The sequence below is a fragment of the Arachis hypogaea genome, chromosome 18 (genome assembly GCF_003086295.3).
Source record: "Arachis hypogaea cultivar Tifrunner chromosome 18, arahy.Tifrunner.gnm2.J5K5, whole genome shotgun sequence".
Classification (NCBI taxonomy): Eukaryota; Viridiplantae; Streptophyta; class Magnoliopsida; order Fabales; family Fabaceae; genus Arachis; species Arachis hypogaea.
Window position 1 is genome coordinate 15,874,393 of NC_092053.1, and position 5,050 is coordinate 15,879,442.

Sequence of the window (5,050 nt, forward strand, 5' to 3'; positions counted from 1 at the left end):
TAGGTGGCTTGTGAGTATGTGGGTTCAAAGCTATATTGAGGAAGGGATTCATAGGCATATGGTGGGCTTGTTGGTAACTACAAGGGGTCCACCATATCCATTGTCTTGGTATGCACCTTGGAATGGCTCTTGCTCATAGTAAGTTGGAAGAGGTTGTTGCCAAGAGGGTTGATCAAATCCTTGTGGCTCCTCCCATCTCTGATTGTTCCAACCTTGATGCATGTTCTCATTATAGCTTCCATTCCCTACAACATAATTTGAACCAAACTCGGAGCCAAAGGGATGAGAATTCATAGTATCAAGAGAAAATAAAAACACAAAAACTAATAAGGAATAATGAAACTAAACTCCTAAAACTAGAAACAACTAACAAAGAAAAGAAAAAGCAAATTTATTCACAATATTCACAATAACCAATAATAAGGCACACGTTTGCAATTCCCCGGCAACGGCGCCATTTTGACGAAGGGATTTTTTGTGTGGTTTAGAATTTCACAAATGAATTCTCGTTGCAAGTATAGTTTCTAAACCAACAAATAATTCTTTCATGCAAAAATTTGTTTGTCACAAGTAACAAACCCCAATAAAAATAATAACCGAAGTATTCAAATCTCGGGTCGTCTCTCAAGAAATTGCAGGGAAGTATGTTACTATTGGTTATGAGATAGTATATTTTTGGGTTTTTGAAAGGTTGAATAAGGAATGTAAATGATAAGAAGATAAACTCATAATTATGAAAAGTCCTAGTAAGTATTGATAATTAGAAGTCCTATCCTCATTATCATCATCAATTGTGACAAGAATCGTCCATTGCTCCACTTAGTCAACCTCTAACTATGAAGGAAAGTCAAGTGGAAATAATCAATTTGATTCCTCAAGTCCTAGTCAACTCCTAAGGAAAGACTAGCTTTAGTGGAATTCAAATCAACTAACAACTTTTAATTGCTAATCAACAAAAGAGTTTGATAATTCAAGAGTCTCCAATTACTCAATCTAAGCTAAGAACATAAAAAGCTAATTTAAAATTCAACCAAGCATTTTATCAAACACTTGGAAGGCACAACATAAAAACATAGAAAACTAGCAAGGAATATCAAATCCAAACAACCAATTGCAAACATCAATGACTAACAAATAATAGAAGAAGCAATAAATATGAAATACCTCAAATTGCATTAAATAGAAAATCAAATCTAACATGAGAATTCATAAACTAAATTGGCAAAATAAGGAAATCACAAAGGGAAATAGATAACTAAAGTACTAGAATAATAGAATGTAGAAGATAAAATAAATTAAAACAACATGGAAATCTAAATTAGAGAAGAAATAAACCTAAGACCTAAAACCTAGAGAGAGGAGAGAGCCTTCTTCTCTAGAAAACTACATCTAACCCTAAAATTATGTGAATGAAAGTTGTCTTTGTGATTCCCCCACTCTGCAGCTTCTAATCTGTATTTACGAGTTTGGAACTGGGCCAGAAACAGCCCAGAAATTGCCCCCAGCATTTTTTGATACGTGCAGCAGGTGGCTCTGTCACGCGTACGCGTCGTTCACGAACTTTCGCGAGGTCACGCGTACGCGTGATCTATGCGTGCACGTTGCCTAACTGCATGGCAACTATGAGAAATTGTATATCATTTTGAAGCCCCGGATGTTAGCTTTCCAACGCAACTGGAACCACCTCATTTGGACCTCTGTAGCTCAAGTTATGGTCGATTTAGTATGAAGAGGTTAGGGTTGACAGCTTAACAATTCCTTCAATTTCTTGTATTCCTTCCACTTTTGCATGCTTCCTTTCCATCCTCTAAGCCATTCCTGCCCTATAAACCCTGAAAACACTTAACAAACATATCACGGCATTGAATGGTAATAAGAGGGGGTTAAAATTAGCAAATTTAAGGCCAAAGAAGCATGTTTTCAATCATAGCAAAAAATTAGGAAGAAAAAATATAAAACATGCGAATTATATGAATAAGTGTGAGTTTAATGGATAAAATCCACTCAATTAAGCACAAGATAAACCCTAAAAATGGGGTTTATCACCAAGCTTGCTTATGGAAAGAACGTTTATCTTGTTGGCGCAATCCATCATATACTTCCGTGAGGTTCTTCTTCACTACTTTCACAGTTTTAATGTTTGGAACAATGTTTTTATTTATGAACATTTTTCTTAACTTGTTTTTGTTATGTTATAACAGAACATGTCTATATGGTTGAGAGAGTATTATTAGGACTGTCCAGGTGCATGGACCTTTTATGGATTGATTGGATCACAGTTTGAGATATAACTACTCTTATGGATGGTGAAGGCGGCAAGAATGTTAAGCATTTAATATATGGTTATTTTGGGATCAAGCATGACTTCATAGGATATGTTGTTGTTGTGGTTATTTGAATTGCTTTGCTTTTTGTATTTATCTTTGCTTCTGCAATCAAGACCTTTAACTTCCAAAAGAGATAGACACAATTGAAGAATTCTTCATTATGCTTTCTTTTCTCTTTTCTTTTTTTTTTTCCTTTCAATTTCAGTTTAGACTTGTTATATTTGTATCTATGGTAGTTCATAGCACTTTGCTTTTAAGAGCAATTATTATTTCTCACCTTCTTGTGCAAATTTGGAGATGCTTTCATAAATGTACAAGCATATGAATAAGATTTTGGTTATCTATTATCATTTTAATTTTATAATGAAAGATATAGTGTATTCTAATCAATAGTCATTTTAATCTTCCATGCAAGAAGAAGCTTGATTTTCTTGTTAAGCCTAAATCCACAATATTTTTGTTAATAATTGATTTTCAGATAATTGAATGCATAAGCCAATAAACGTTCATAATCATTTATAATCATTGCATAATCATTCTTCACAGCCATGGCAACATATATACTTTATTTCTTTGCATTTTTCGTACATAATTAATCATTTTTCAACTTTACTTCACCCCTAAGTTACTACATTTTCCTAATTTCATCTCATTACTAGACTTACTATTAGGATATGGGGCTAAAAGAATGGAAATAGAGGTTTAGAGGTTCGAAATTGAGCTTTAAAACACAAAATTTATGTTTGCTGAAACAGGGGCCACGCGTACTCGAGATGCCCAACCCAGAAGAATTGATCGTGTCACGTGCGGGTGGTCGCGTACGCAACCCCTCAAAAACCACTGCTTGTGTGCGCAAGCACCCTGCCCGCGTACGCAAGATGCCAAACCCAGAGAGTTTGGTCGTATCGCGTGCAGTGGTCGCATACGCAAGCTATGCAGAACAGCAAAAATGCTAAATGTTACAGAATTTTCAATTTTGCACTCCAAACTTCCGACGTACATAATTTTTTTGTGTCAAAACATTTTTCATCCGTTCTTCGAACGGTGTAAACTTCACGAACCCAATTTTCATTTTAAACAAGTTTAAAACAATTTGGGGGTCTGGAAGCCAAGTTATGGCTCGCTGAAGTTTGTCCAAAAAATCAAATTTACACAAAATCCTCAAACTTCTATTTTCATTAAAAACCAAACTCAATCCCAACCTCCTATACATATATTTAGCACATCAACATACCATATCATACTAACACAACACTAAAATCTCCACATCATATCACAATCAATCATACCTCCATATTACACAATTTCACACCTGAAATTCTCACTTTAATCAACAAGATTATCAAGAATCCATCATATATGCATAATCAATATCATCAACTTGTCAATCATTATTCAATCACCATTTAGTATTCTATTTCCACCATAACAATGATCACCAACACATGCTCAATCTATATTATCAATCCTTATCACAAGTGCTAAGCATTGAACATACTTAATCCTTCCAGCCTATCATATGGTCCTCTAGCCTGAGTTTTCACAAGACATTATATATTAAATACGAGAAACCTAAACCATACCTTGGCCGATTTCTTCGTATAACCCAAGGCAACCCACTTAGGCAAGAAGCAAGCCCTTAACACCAAAATTTTGCAACCAAGATCCAAACCAAGCTTCCAATTTATATATTTACACACCTAATACACATAATTATATATACATACCAAAAATTCAATATCCAACACACTAAATCAAGGAATTAGCTAAATTTCTAGGATTCTCACCTTACCCAAGCGCCAAAGAAGCAAGACTGAGCAATTTTCTCAAACTAATCGGACCCTATAACATCAAAGAACCAAAATATCAACACCACTCTATTAAATTTTGAAAATTTGGGGAAAGTGATGCTGAGAACGAGAATGAAGGTTCCTTACCAAATTATACACTGGGCTTTATAGAGCTCGTCACTGCGGACGCGTGGCCACAAACAGTACGGCGATCGGAACTCGAAGTGAAAAGTTATGTGGGTTAGAATCAAAACCAAGGGTTAGAGCTCTTCTTCCCTTGCTCTCCCTCCAGGAACGTGTTTCCTTGGTTTAGGGAAGAAATGAGTTAGGGGAAAGTGGGTTGGGCCTTGGGCTCTTTTTGGATCCAGTTTGATCGGTCCGATCCATTTGGCTTAATATTTGGCCAAATTTTTTGAATTTAGTGTTAAAATTCTTATTTTAATTAGCTCTATTTTATTAAACTATAAAATTTATATTTCTAATTTCTTTTATTAAAAATTAATTTATTGACTAATTATTTGCTAATTTTACAGAATTTGCATATATTATTGACCATATAGCCGCTAGCATGGCCACGACTAGCATGGAAAACACCTAGAAAATTATCCTTTTTATTTTATATTTATTGCATCAATTACTAGTCATCTTAAATTCTTAAATAAGCTATTATAAATTGGCAAGTTATCTTTTTAGTCGAAAGTCTTTTTTAGACTAACAAACTCAAATATCTTAAATTCTAATTAAAATATCTCAAGTTCAAAAATTATTTTTTTTTATTTTTTAAATAGACCACATCTAAATCATTCGTACAGAAGAACAATGGCACAACAAAGGAAAGGAATCACATCACAAAAAAAATTATTATAACTAAAAGCTAGGGAAAAAACCAAAATCAACAAATATAGGAGAAAATAGAAAAAAAAGAGGAAGAAT

General features: G+C 34.1%; 1 long non-coding RNA gene across 1 annotated transcript; it reads right to left on the reverse strand.

Moving 5' to 3' along the window:
• Window positions 1-2,505: 2,505 nt before the first annotated feature.
• On the reverse strand, window positions 2,506-5,050 carry LOC140181521 (uncharacterized). Its single transcript, XR_011876210.1, has 3 exons — window positions 4,265-5,050; window positions 4,115-4,169; window positions 2,506-4,027 (listed from the first exon to the last, which is right to left on the reverse strand). It is a non-coding gene; the product is annotated as an uncharacterized lncRNA (long non-coding RNA).